The 15,105-nt window shown below is 43.4% G+C and overlaps 1 non-coding gene across 1 annotated transcript; it reads right to left on the minus strand.

Annotated features, from left to right (window-relative positions):
• Positions 1-14,559: 14,559 nt before the first annotated feature.
• Trnas-uga lies at positions 14,560-14,632 on the minus strand. Its single transcript has one exon. It is a non-coding gene; the product is annotated as a tRNA-Ser (tRNA).
• Positions 14,633-15,105: the final 473 nt, after the last annotated feature.

Here is a 15,105-nt window from a genome sequence, read left to right on the forward strand (position 1 = left end):
TTAATGTCTATGTCTATTGGACTATATCATATGTGTGCATTCTACTTGAATTCTACGTTTACTTTGCACATGAAATTTTAGTCATAAGCGGCGTATAGCATTCCCGTTCAAAACTTGTCGTTTCGACACCTACAGAAATAGGAACATGGGACGCTCTTTATAGTGAAATAATTTTAAAATTAACCAGTATAATCACCTCGATGACGATCACAAGCATGCTGAAGTGGTTTACCATACAAGTCTGTGTACTAAAAGAAATAAATACGTCAGAAATATGAAAACAGGCATTTTTTCACATTTTTCCTAGATCTCTCCAGCACAATATTCCCATTAAACGACAAAAATATATCAAAATTAAAGCATCACTCGTATAATCTGAAGGTTCAATGATGAACTGCCATGTCCTGATATGGGTTAACCGAGGACGGAGGGTGATTGAAAAGACTCGTTAAAGTCGCTACCCTTATGAAAATGGCATATCTGGACTTATATTTAAAAAAAAATATGGTTATATAAAAATTGGGTATATATGGCCATATCAAGCACATCAGTATGTGTAAGGCATATCTAGCAAGATATGCCCAATATTTTATATATCTATGTCTGAGGCTGTCAAAAGGGGTATATCTGCCTCCCATATCAGGCCTGATATGTCCCAATCAAATGAGGCCACCTTTATATATATATTGTTTTCTACAAATAACCATCGAAAGTGACTTCTCATCTGTATAAGAAAAATACCAATTGGATATCGAGCATGTACCAACTTTCATTAATTTTTACATGAGCTGCGCTTTACACCTCTCCTGAATTCGCTCAACTTAATTCCCAGGGAAAGCAGAATTATTGACACTCGCTTGAAAATGTCGATGCAATGTTAATGTCGACGAAAGATGTGTCCATGAAACGTGTATCTACGAGAAGATGGCCATAGGACGTGTTATCACGGAACGCACGGAGAATAAAAAAAATCAGTATTCTACCCGCAGTTGTGACATGATTTTAGAATTTCGGAGAAATTGTACTCCCGGCTGCCCAGGAGATAGACGCAGCCTAATTCTAGAGGTAATCTGGAAGGGTTAATTTAGAAAAACGATCAGTTGTCGCGAAGTAGGTTGCAGCGCACTTACGTTGACGAGACAGGACTTGAAAGTTGTAATCCGAGATATATGTCGACACTGCCTTGGCAGAACCACCACTCAAACACAAAAACGAGAATGAAGTTGTCCGTGAAGATACAAAACGATGTAGCACAAGCTGTCATTTGTAGAACCGAACACTAAACGCATCACAAAAAATTATTGGGCTTCTTTGAAGAAAGAGCTTGTTTTCAATATAAGGGTAGAACTTTTCGAATTTACTGCAGAAGCAGAAATTCGCAGCAGCCGCGCAGGGCGCAACACACGCCAAACTAGGTCTGGCAGAACGCATTCCGAGATTGCCAACGGCTAATGCGTCATCCGTCACACCACGCGACCACGCTTTTGGCATTTCCTGTGCACAGGGAGCAAAGTCTACTGCTGGTTGGTTCGGCAAGGGCGCACGCTCTTACTTGCTTTCGTCTTAGGGAGAGAGAGAAAGAAGGGAAGGAAAGGCCAGAAAGAAAGTGCCCACACAAATCAATGACCAAACCGAGTGGCTTTGTCACTTGTACCCAAGATTGATAGTGCAGTGAACGCTATGTGTGGCGCCTTGGGCTCCAGGCAGGTGCCGTGTTCGGCCTTATCACCAGCTTCTAGACTGTAAGCACGTGACCCTAACCGGAGACACGATTGGCCTATAACGCGCATCACCAGCTTCTAGACTGTAAGCACGTGACCCTAACCGCAGACACGATTGGCCTATAACGCGCATAGCGTCTACCCTGCTGTCAATATCGAGTGAACAGGACAGCTCTATGAAGTTCAGCTTTCGAACTTCCAAAGAAGCTGTCCAGCTCGAAAGTGACCCAAAACGATGCGTGTTTGAAGATACTGTTTTACGCTGTATAATCGAGATTATAATTTTAAACTAAAAATAAGCGCGACTATTCTTTTTTGCGCACAATATCCACACATAAATAGATAAATAAATATATATATATTTTCTACCAACAAATTTAAAATTCTGTACGCTGTTAGGTTCGCGTTCTTAAATTTCACGAAAGAGTTTCACATAAAAGAAACCACGGAGAGCATATCTTCCGACTTTCAACACACGATGAATCGCAGACGCTCGCAAGCGGAAGGTTGCAGTGCTGCGCGACGGTTTTGGACGATGCTGCGTAGGGTACTCCGGGCTCAGCGGCTTCGCAACCGTTCGAAGGGAAAATGATTCGGGGCGACGAAATAGCGTCTTGCATCTTCAATAAGCTAACGGTTCGTGTTAACATAAACAAAATTATTTTCACAGCTAGGTTTAGTGGGAAAATTAACGTCACGTGACATAAGTACCAATTCAATTTCTGGCTAAATTTAGCAGGGCGGTTACACCGATGGCGACGCCGACACCGCTTAACTCGGAAACGGGTGCCTAAGAGCTGTGATCTAAAATCCATTATTTGATTAACTCGCTTTCTGATCTTATGCACTTCGTCATATTGTCACACGTAAAGCATACATTACAAATTTTATTTGTCTTTCAATCTTCAATATGTTATTGATTAGTTGGTCCAAACATCTGGAATAACTTCACTTTAAGGATGTTAACAATAGTTAACCAGTTACATGAGACTCATGCAATATAGATCAATGAACTAGTGTCTTGTCGAGTGCATAGGACGTTTTGCTTGCACGACCGAAACAAGCCCATCATTATCAGGGGATATATTTTTACCCACATATGTCGTATATGGCAGTATTCGAACTTTTGTACAGCGATATAGGCTGTATTTGCACGCGTACATGGCGATATATGGCCGTATTTACGCAGTTGTATGGGCTCATATGGCAGTATTCCCCCACTTACATGGCGATATCTGGCCATATTTGCTCACATATATAGCGGTATATAGCCATATTTGCTCCCATATATAGCGGTATAAAGCCATATTTGCCTCCTTATATTATCATGTATGGCTATACATAAAGTATATCGGGGCCATATCTGACATTTTCGTATGGGTAGCCCTCGACATAAGAATAGTGGCGCTCCTGCCAATGCTGTTGGTGTCGCGGTGCGGGTCGTTTCTTGGAGTTGCGGAGTCTACTGTGTTTGAATAGAAAATTTTTTAGCCAGAAGTTTATTAACACCGAGAAAAGCGAAGCGGGGGAACCCACATCACCGAGGAAAGCACTCATGAACTCATTTAATAACACGCACGCTACTGCGTTGCTTGATTACATTTGTTTGTACCACTAGCGGCAGATATACTAAAACTGTAGTTTCTTTCACTTGTTTCAGTTGTCCTGCCAACGAACAGCTTCCGGATCGTAACTAGAAGAGGAACTCTCTACTCATCGCAACGTAGTAGATGGTTATGACCCCGAAAGTCTTACCCACATCCTCGCACAGTAAGGGAAGGCATTGGCTAGCGCAACTCAATAGAACGGTAATTTCTAATGCAGCACAAACTTCTCTTTATGCTGAATATTTAAATTACTGCAAAAGCGTAAAGTTACAAAACAATTATGGAACCTGCGATTTCACAGTCTACAGTAGCCGTACTGTGGGTTGTGAATGTTATCCGTGTTGGAATTAATTGTTTTGTTGAATTACCACGTCGGTGAACCGATACATCTATTTTAAAAGAAACAGATATTTAACATAAATCGTGCAGTTTATTTGGAGACAGGCATCCGTTGTGGTGATTCATGCTGTCGTGATGATATAGATCAGACGACCCATCCACACAAGCGATTATTTAAATTTAGGCCGTAAGCTGGTAACACGATTCGACCTTCACTGAAGCACCGGGCGGTACTGCACCATTTTTCGGTAAAATTGTATTCCCGCTGATAATGTGCGACAAAATAAAGGCAAGAACCTACACCATCTCGCGCGCAAACATGGTGAACCTATGGGCAGCCATGATTGTATCTCCGCTTTGATGATGATGATAGCGCGACAAATAGCGCCACCTTTAGGTGCACCTCGAGTCCAATAACACTAGCGTTGGTTGTGTCCATCATCCACGTCAACGAGGTAGAGGGGTTTAGAGTGATAAACCGAAAGTTCGGAAGTGCCCCCCCCCCCCCCCCCCCCCGGTAGCCGCCATGTTGTACGCAAATGTGACTACTTTTCAAGTGACCTGACAAGACCCGTGACGACACCGGTAAGATGGCAGCACCCAGAGCTCGCGAATGCGAGTACGTTCGCTGCGCGGTAGCGGTGATGTGCAGCTGCTTTCTGATGATTTCGGGCTTCTTCGTGATCGCTGACGCAGGTAATATAAAAATATGAAGGAAGGACACTTTCTACCCTTTTTGCGCAAGATAGCTCTGGATCATTTGGATATTAAAGGGGAACTCTGCCGATTTTGCCATGGTCTTTGATATGGCTGGAAATTGGCACACCGCATCAATAACCCTTTCCAACTGATTGCCAAAATATTGTGTAAAACTAAATATTTTCTGCGAAGTTCAATTGAAGTTTTAAGTTACACCGGCTGCGAGGGTTCCAGGAGGCGACTCACTGGCAACAGTGAAAAAGCCCTACTTTTACGTACCCGCGTATGTCACCGGCGGGCAGGCGGTCGAGCTACCCGGGCAGCCGCGAAGTGGCTTTCCGGGCGCCAGCGATCGAGTTTATTTTTTTTTTTCGCAGCTTCAATGTTATAAGTTCTTTTGCAATGGGTAGCAATCTGTGCTCCGCGGTAGATTGTAGAAACAGTGCCTGAAAAGGCTTCTTTTTTGCCATTGTTTTCGTGGAAGAAACAAAATGCGCTCAGCAATGCAGGCCACCCACATCAAGGTGCTTTTGCGCGAGTTGTGTGCAGAGAAAAGTAATGTCACGTGAAACATTCTCAGTAATTCTCGGAATACTTTATAGGCGAATTCTGCGAGCTGAGTATCCTTCTGCAGCTGGAACAGCTTCGAAAGCGGCAAGCGCAGACTCAAGCCGGCTATGGCCACTACGACATCTGACCCAAAAAGAGCGCTGATACTATAGAAAAAAATATTGCACATTTTAGCACTATATTCGACATTTGGTGAAGTTAAATTTGTTGTTCACTGTTGCTTCGGTGATTTGTGTTTCTTCATAAACATTTTAGTCGTTTTGACATCGAATCTAGCTCGGGCTACTCTTGGAGTACCATTCACACTGTCGATCTGCTGAGGACGAGAAATGAAACGTCTAAACAAAGCTCAATTCTGAGTTTAGACATGACTTTCGTATATTGCTATTAGTGTTTGGTATAACAGAGGTTTATGGAACACGTGTTGAGATCCATTAATATACGAAACAGTCGGTACCTGGTTTGTCAAGTGGTTGGCATGCAAGGTTCTCTCACAGGAGAGGTCGTGAAAACATCTTTAGTTTATTCTATTACGGAGAAGTGTTATATAGGGCTTGAATGCTTTGTAATATAATAAAAATAATTAATGTCATTGACAAAAAGCCTGCAAATTTACAACTGATGAAAACTGTAAAACCAAAACTTAAGTTTTAAAAACATATAATATAGAATTACTCTATTCCTAATGTGTACTCGTGGATGAGTGTTTGATGAGCACCTTGCATTCGATTCCAACAGTTAAAAAAAATACAAGTTTTTGAGGGGAGTAACTTTTGTCAACTCATTTGTAATTAAACATTTTATGATGCCTTTTTTGTACTTGACGCAATATTTTAAGTAATTTTTTATTTGAAGATGAATCGTGTATTTTATGCGCATTTCATTGCATTTTGATCTATGGTTTGGTGGTTGCGGAGTTCTTTTAGTTTTAATTTTAGCACAATCTACGAACAGAAACCTGCCATCTAGCCTACGCGAATCCAGTTCATTCGATACATTTCAATATTTACAAGAATCACAGCCTACACGTGTTAGGTCACAGGCTACCATGTAGCGGTGGGCGAATATTCGAAATTTCGAATACGAGTTGAATATTATGCAATTAGTATTCGTATTCGATTCGTAAACTAAGTCTTCGGTATTTTTCGAATATTCGTCGTAACACGAATATTCGAAATTAGTTGAATATTCGAGAACGTATTCGCAAGCGTAAGTTTTTCTTTCTGCTTCGGTTTCGGTAAGGAAGGCCCATTAACAGCGACATAGCTGCATGGTGGATTCAACGTAAACCGGTGGCGCCGGTGTCGGTAGCGGCAATCTGTGAGTTTCTGCGCCCTTGGGACTCCTGATTTTTAAACTGCTCACTTTCGCGATCGCCCACCCGTGTTATGGCGGATGGAAGTGTTTGATAGGAAACGTCTGCGAAGCGGAGAAACTAACGGGAAACGGCTCCAAAACGAAGAGAGAGGAGCACTATTTGGAATTATTTTGCGAGGGTGACGGCTTCGATGGCGCAATGTACGGCACGTCATGTGCCGCTGCTGATATTTGATGCACTGAAGCTGCAGAGCTGCTTTTAATCTGCAAATCCGCCTGGCAGATTTCTGCGTCAAAGAGGCAAGTTCGAGCATGAATTGGTTAAGTGGCTCTGCTTTTTGCTGTACCGCTGGCGTGATGGCTGGCAACAATGTTTGTTTACTATCCAATCCACTTCACTTCCATTCCGCTAACGGCCATTTCTCCTGCATGCGGGGCCACCGAAACTTTGCAGGTCTCATGTGGCAAAGTGTAGTCGGGTGATGCTTGGTGTTCAATTTTGTGAGAACGACCAACTATTATATTTCTTCAAGCCACTCAGCTGCATTATTTCTCAGAGTTTGAAATTGTGTGCTTCGTGTAGTGAATAGGGATAATTAATGTCGGAATATTATAATTTTCCTTGGACGACGACCGACGCCAAATCAACTGTCATGGCATTGCTCTTTACCTGCTTTCTCCTGCTTAGTTTAGTGTAGAAGCATGTGTCGTGCTTACCTCTTGTCGAGGTGTAGGGATCAAAAGCATTAGGGTACTCTCGGCGCCAGGGACAGAGGCTGCCCAAGGTTCTCCTCGATGTCCCGCGGACGCTCCTCAAGACGTGGTCAAGGGTTGTTTCGCAGGAACCTTCGCAAGCCGATAGATTGGCACAGGCACCCCCGGTAGACATGGACGGCCTCACGTAGTGGTAGCAGAGTGGTCGTCGGTCGGTCGTTCGCAACACCTCCATCTTCCTCGGTGTACTTTGTTCAGTGCGGACCTACACTCGTCCTTCCCGACGTCAGGAGTACTGCGGCTTTGGGGTGTCCCGTTGAATTGTTATATTAATGGACAGCAGGTGGCGGTCGTCGTGCCGTTGTGGCTAAGTCACCCTCGGTTCGTCAGATGCCTCGTGTCTCTCGCACAAGTCTCGCGTTGAAATGCCTGTTGAACCTCTTCCCGAACAATATTGGCAATCACAATAAAAGCCGGGCGACTTTTGGCAGAAAGTAGCTTCTTGATCTCGTCCCGGATATTATTGTGTACGATGTCGCGGATGTCTGAGAGGCTAACGTCGAAGTTGCAGCTTGAGGACTAGTGGGTCGAGCGGCTGGTGAGTTGCTGATAGTGACGGGCTCGGACATGCAGTGCACGTTCAATCTTTAAAGGCTGGTATATGAACCCTTTGAGTGTTGTCGGAGCGTTGCGGACAAAGCTGCTGAAAAGGTTTTCCCTCACATGAGGGACATGAGGATTCTCAGCTTTTTGTCTTTTAAAACATGAGGGTTCGCGCGGGCGCTCGATCAGGGGCAAAACATCCCCCACGATGGCGCTGGTGCTTTCTTTGGGGCGCTGTCCTCGACTGAATTAGGTATTCGGCCCTCTCTCGTTAATGATGGCTGACAAAAAAGCGCTTCAGCTCGATTTTGCAAACTTCTCACGTCGCTGAGAGGGATTCCTGGTTCTCAAACCAGTGCCTGGCAGTTTGTTTCCCTGGAAGTATAGGTTCTGCGGCTGCTGGTGGTCTTTCCACCCATTGTATCGGGTGACATGGTCATGTTGTTCAATCCAGTCTTCGACGTCTTCATGCACCCTGTAGTTAAAAGGCGTTAAAGTGCGAGGTGTGACGGGCATGCAAACAATGGTAAGAGCGGACGCGGTGTGCTGCTGCGGGTTTGTTATCGTTGGCTTAGCCTGCTTCAGTTTTTCTGGAAGCAGGCCGAGTTACGATGGCTCTTCCTGCTAGCAGCGACTGGCTTGGATTTCAGGTTCTTCGTGGTGTATTTGCTGGGCTCGCTCCTGTGGGACTTGCTCGTCTTGCGGCTTTTCTGTCGGACCCGGGTTTGGACTTGGTGAGCGGCTCGCTGTGGGTGTAAGACGTGGTACAGTCCACCAACCTTGTCCTGTTGTCGGACAACTCGGCTGAGGGCCGCCAGTGTGCACACAATGTAAAGTGCTAAGTGTAAAATGCCCAGCACCTCTAAAAGAACATAGGATGGCAGCCGATCATGGCGTCGAACTTACCAGAATAATAAAGATTGCTAGGACTGGACCAAGCATTCATGACAATATAACAAAACTGTCAGAACACACTTTATCCTGACCAGTAAAGAAGCTGCATTGCTTAAGTGGCATTCTGTTCGAATATGTAAACTCCTTCGGGGGTTTTGACAACTGCCGTGGACGAAATGAACTGAAATGAATGTGGGACCACTTTTCTGGTAACGAACCGCTACAGACTGTCGCCGTGAACCGGCGTAACCGGGTGGGTTGCGTGTAACAGAAGCCCTAGCGGTACGCGCGCGATGAAATGTCTGAAGTGGCCAAGGTTTCCCTTCATTTATTTACAGGATATGTTTACAGATGCTGCCCGAACCAGAAATCAGCCAGCTGAAGGTGTCCGCGATGGCGATGGGGCTCACAGAAAGCGAGCCACGCGGACACCTAGTTGCTACATGTCCATACAATTGTAATAACAAGGTATGATGAAACATTTGGGTCGACGAAACGTGCGTCAGACCAGCGAATTCAACACCAACTGCAACGGCTGTGCTCCGCGAAAGTGCACTTCTACGCCAGAACAATTTAGGAAGCAGCAGAACATCACCTAGCATGTCACTGGCACTACCAGCTTGAAGGCAGCTGTTCGGTGCGTCGAAAGCTCGTGCTCCGTGAAAGTTCACGCCTACGCTGCAACAATCTAGGAAGCAGCACAGCATCATCTTGCACAGCACGGGAACTACCAGTCCTTCCTTGCACCGCACAACCAAAGTGAGCTTTCGATCATTTGAACGAAGCAGCACCGCAATTACGCACTGCCGAGCACGACTCACGGAATTTCCGTAGCTAAACTGTTTATTCAAATACATTTCACACGCTTCACTGCACACCAGACATGTACGAGTTACAAAAAAAGTAATTAAGTTACTGAGTACTGACTTTAGAAGTAATTTGAGTAGTGTAGAAATTACGCAGACGGAAAGCAATAGGGTAAATTACTAATTACCGTAAAAAGTAGCGAATTGTTTTTGAAGTTATTTTTATATGTTTGTTTTGGTAAGAAGAAAGTGCATAGGGCTTGATCCGTAGGTGAAATTATGCTAGACAAATATGAATTGGCTTGTTTTTCACAGAAATGCTTTAATAGCTAGTTCCGCTTCTGCGTGCCTAATTGTTATGTATTTTTGTTTGTTTTGTAAATGATGTACTGCGAGTGTATCATTTCTTCTTTGATGTTGAGTCCTGCCCAAGCTTGATTTTGCCGTCAGTATTTGCTTGTTTACAGTGTTGCGTAAAGTTCATCTATGAAGTATTTGAAGTAAAGTACAAAGCAAACGAAAGGCTATGTACTTCAACTAATGTTGTTAATTACACCGGGTGCAATGTACTTACAGTAGCGTACTAAAAATACAACATATTTCAGCTTAAAGTACACGTAGTTTTGACACAATCATTTATGATGCCTTTTCATTTCCTATACAATGTTTTTTTTTACTGGTATGCATTGCTCCAAAAATAATCGGAAGTGCATAATTTTTTTTTTTTTTTTGGAAATGGCTGCAAATATTTTATAAAGACAAGTCGCCACAGAGTAGTTGTTTTACTCTCGCTAACGCGCTAATTGACACAATCAACGGATAAGGCACATATTTGTGTTGGTCTTATAACCCCCATGACTTCACTCAAAGAAATGACCAGATGACGTTTCGAAAGACGATAGCCCGTTCTCACATGACGATAAGCCATTTCTTTCATGTTCCGATAATAGACATTGACGTCAGGAGTTTTACTTTCCTCGCAAAATACAAAAATATAGTTTAAAGTACAAGGAGATGATCACCTAAAGAAGCGGAAAAAATACAAGGACGGGGAAGTAAACAGAAAAGGGCGCTCTTGTCTGTTTACTTCCTCTTCGTTGTATTTTTTGCGCTTCTTTAGGTGATCCTGAGCCAATTGGCCTAGATTGCGACCTTAATACAAGTACTTGCTCAGAGAATGTACTTCAAGTAAAGTACAAGTTTTCCTAACAGTAGTACTTTAACTACCATGTAGTTAGTGTACTCAACACTGCTTGGTTATTATTTTCTATAAAAAAAAAAACAAAAAAAAAAAAACACCGGGGAAATTATTATGGTTTCTCGATTATCGAATCTTTGAACATCTGCATGTTTTGAGCTTTGGGAGGAAGGGCAGCGCAAAAAGGACACCTTTGCGTTGCCCTTTAGCACGCGATCCTTCAAGTACACCACAAACTATGGAAGCACCAGATGAGCTCCACAGCGGGTGCTGCGTTTTGTTGCCATCCTTAAGTGAAGGTCCAGTGTGTACACCTCCTGTAGTGGGCGAGAGTTTCTGGGTTGGGGAGAAGTGGGGACCAGCCCTTTCTTCAAATGACTCAAGCCTTCTTGAGCTTCGGGACTCAAAAAAACGTCAGTCTTCGGCACTAGTCCCACAGTTAGCCTACTCGGCCTCTCTTGCGTCGTGTCTGTTCGCTCACCGCACGTCGTAGCAATCTTATTGCAGTGGGGGGCTCGTGAAAGTTTTGGGCGGTTTCCGACTCTCCAAACTACTTTCTTTCCCCCACCTGCCTACACCACATGCTTCACCTTTTCGCACATATCAGCTAATCTTCCTACATCTAGAGCACTACATAGCGCCTGCGGAGCAGAGTAACGCAATCCTTTGATCCGCGTGTTTCGCCGACAACATGGCCGACTCCTTTTGCGCGAGTCACGTGGTACTCAGGGTTCTAGGAGGCTGCCCGCCCTAAGGAAGAACAGATAGAGGTCGACGCCAAACGGCTGATTAGACTATAAACGCCAAGTTTACACGTTTAAAAACTAGTGTGTCGTGAATTTGGTGACACAATAAACACTTTTTTTTAAGTTTTTATAATATTGGATGCGTGTGAAAATTTTGAGAAGGCGATTTCCAAGGTAATGGCGTTTGAAGCAGACAATTTTTTACGCAGCGGAGATGGACGTGTTGGGTTGGTCGGAGCGGGTCACGTTAACGGTGTGACGTCGCCGCGTCGTCTGCTACATAATGCCACTCAGGCAATTTTTTTAAGAATAATTACGTTCTCACATGGCACAGAACGTAGCGCGAATTATTGCAAAATATTCCTTTCTTATGTCGAAAACTATTGTCGTTCCGTTCATCCCCAAAATATTCAAGAAACAACAATTTTCTCACCCTCCCCGTGTTTTTATGAGCGGAGTTCGAACCCCCGGGCGTTCGCCACTAGTTGCCGAGAGATGGCGTTCTAGACTGCGGTATTCTGTTCCAAAGGAACTTTGTAGTGCTCTACCGACGTCCTACCTCTTTTTGTGAAAGAATGTTTGTTGATAGGCAGAACAACCAATAAAATTCGAAAGTAATTTGATTCTGAGTAGAAGTTCCTCGGAAAATGTGAATAAAATAAGCTGCTAATTTTTTTAAATAAAAAAAAAGTAATTCAAAGTTTCTCAACTACGCGGAAATGTAGTTAAACTACAGTAACATTAGTAGACTAGTTGAACTGCGTACAAGTCTGCTACAGACCTCAAAGATTCCGATGTTCAACGAGAGCACGAGAACGTCACGTTAAAATTTATCCTTGCAATTTCCGTATCCCTCCGAGGTCCGAGCAACGCAGGGCCGATTGTTTCTTTCGTGGCAATATAATATATATATTTTATTTTCCATTTACAATGGTGGAGGCCGAGAAAAAAAGCCGCACGAAACGGCTTGACGAGCTCTCGGCCCCCGAACTACATTCTGCAGCAGTGACAAGGCAAGAAAGAGACAAGAAAAAAAAAAAAAGAAAACACACGCCAAAAATACACACACCAAAAACATTAGTCGTCTATAACAAAATGGTACATCAACGCACGCAATTCTTTCATGCTTATAGTGCCTACGTCAACATCACTGTGAATAAAACAATTAAGCAGTTTAGATAATTTATAGCACAACATTTCTTTTCCTAGGTTCAATCGGCAAGTAGGTAGGTACATTCCAGTAATCAGGTTTTCGAAATTGATAATTGGGGACGCGTTGGTTTAAACCAGACAGTTCAATTATATAAGTACTGTTACTGCACAATTCATGTTTATACTTCGTAGAAAGCCTATAATTATACATGTTGTAGATACTTAATATATTATAAATTCTGAACAGGTTTTCTGTATGCGAGCAGAATGGCACATTGGCAATTATACGTAACATTCGCTTTTGAAGTAAATGTATTATCTTAAGATTTGTTGCCGTGGTAGTACCCCAAACTAGGTGGCAGTAACTTAAATGAGCAAAAAATAGAGATTTATACAGTAATAATTTAACCGACCTCGGAAATATATATCGATTCCGATATACCAGACCTACAACTTTTGCTAATTTATTTTTTAAACACTCAATATGATATATATACTCAATATATCAACAATATCCCCGTCGATCACCAGCCAGATGCATACTGTTCCTCCACGTTTCCGCCTTATACCTAAATGAGAGACCACGCTGAACTCTGAAGTCGCTTTCGACCAGCTTCATGTGACGGCTCCCGCATCTGTAATCAACTCGGTCACACCAACGACAACGAACTACGCATCCGACGAGCTCCTGTCGATGCTTCGGCCCAGCTGGGGCCAGCCGCTGCCTGGCCTGTTGCCATTTTTCCTGTGAGGTCCCGTATTTTTCGGGGACAACGAGACGAGTAGTTCATTTGCCAATGGCTGCGGCCTGTAGGGGGTCATTTTCGAGTGCAGACCAGAACTCCGGTATATCGCTCTAAACCCCTCAACCTCGTTGATCCGCGTGTGGATAGACGAAGTGCTGGAATTATTAACAGATAAGGCTGAACTGTATGAATCGGACGACGTTTCGCGCCACCCAGCTCTGGCATCTCGCTTGACACCGCGGGGAGCGACGGGTTGGCAGAAAAGGCCGGTTAAATTATCCCTGTTTTTCTTTTTTTTTATCTTTTTGATTACAAGTTTTACGTTATAATCGTAATGACCCCGATTGTGTTTATTGTGCAAATAAATGTCTGCAGGGGTCGCTATACTCTTGAATTCAAAATGTCGACGTGCACGGTCTACGGTTTTTCGGCGCCCGCATTTATAAAGCTTTGAATGCTTCGATCTATGAACTCAAAAACTAAATATTTTCTGTATAAATGGCTTGGTAGTTAAAACGGCACTGACACCACCCAAAATTGTTTTCTTTTTAATTGTTTGTTAGGTGATTCATTATGGGTGTCAGAAGACTACCCAATCAATATTTTTGTATAGCGTCACGCATATTTTTATCAAAGTCACAAAACGCAACTGCTCGAAACCGAAACCGAAAGTGAACTGGGGAGGAAAAAGAAATATAGAGATGGAGAAAGCTACTAAAAGTACCGTGGCTGTGCAGCTTTTTTTTTTTTTCGAATTGACGTATTTTTAACATATTAGAAGCCCCCAAAAAATGGGTGTCTTATTTTCAGTCTTTTGTAACTATTGAGTGTATGCCTTCAATGACCCGCGGCTTATATTATCTTTGGTGGTTGTGTCTAAACCATAGAAAGCGGCTCGTGACCACGGAAAGGAGAGTGAGTGCGACTCAAGACGGCCAGTTCTCAATCGGAGGTTTTCGGGCGGAAAGAAAACAAATTCCCAGCCGTAACGTGTGTTCTAGGTAGTTGGGCTCTCATACGGCATGTGCAAATAAAAACCTTGGTGAGCATGAATACACTGTCAGTCTCCGTTTCAGTCTTCTAAATGCAGTTTTCATTAAAGCAAACTCAGCCTTGTAAGAACTATTTTATCATACGGTACCGTCCTTGAAGAAAACATTTTTTTACAAGCAATACTGATATTCGAGGTATTAAATTATTTAAAAACTCACTTATTTTAGAAATTCCAAAGTCTAATCAATTTATTCCAGCAAGTATTCTTCGACTTGAATTCAAAATTCAACGTTGCCAGATCCCTAATTGTGAAGCAAAGATAATTTTTAATAAATAAAAAAAATGTTTCTTTTTTTACGAAAATATTTTCATGAGAAGGGGAAAAAGAGGGACATGGGCAAACACCACAAATTTCCATACACCACCCGGTGACTGATGCGCGACCGCAAACATCCGCCTGGTCCGGGTATCGAACCCGGGACCGCTCCAATTCAGGTGGGGCGCCCTACCAACTGAGCTAACCAGGGGTTAGACGTCAGTAGAGAAACCGGGTTTTATCAGCTTTTAACAGTCTAACAGTGGTGAAGCTTGCAATTTAAGGATATGATTACAATGCAATTAAATGCAAAGGTCCAAGCGAGCTGGACAAGAATGACGAAAATAATCCCTAAAGAAGGGGAACAAGAGGGACAAAGGACTTGCTTTGTCGCTCTTGCGAACGGGCAAGAGGGCAAAGATTCCGAGTCAAGAGGTCCAACGCGTCAAAAGGTCCAACGAGTCAAGAGGTCCAATATTGGACCTCCTGACGCGTTGGACCTCCTGACGCGTTGGATCTCTTGACTCGCCGTGGATCTCTTGACTCGTTGGACCTCTTGACGCGTTGGACCTCTTGACCCAGATTGGATCTCTTGACTCGTGCCTCGATGTGTCAAGAGGTCCAATATTGGATAGCTTGACTTGTTGCATCTCTTGGTCTAAAATATGTACAGGCAAGGGGTGT

This window comes from Ixodes scapularis, unplaced genomic scaffold, assembly GCF_016920785.2.
Source record: "Ixodes scapularis isolate PalLabHiFi unplaced genomic scaffold, ASM1692078v2 PGA_scaffold1__304_contigs__length_218370807, whole genome shotgun sequence".
Taxonomy (NCBI): domain Eukaryota; kingdom Metazoa; phylum Arthropoda; class Arachnida; order Ixodida; family Ixodidae; genus Ixodes; species Ixodes scapularis.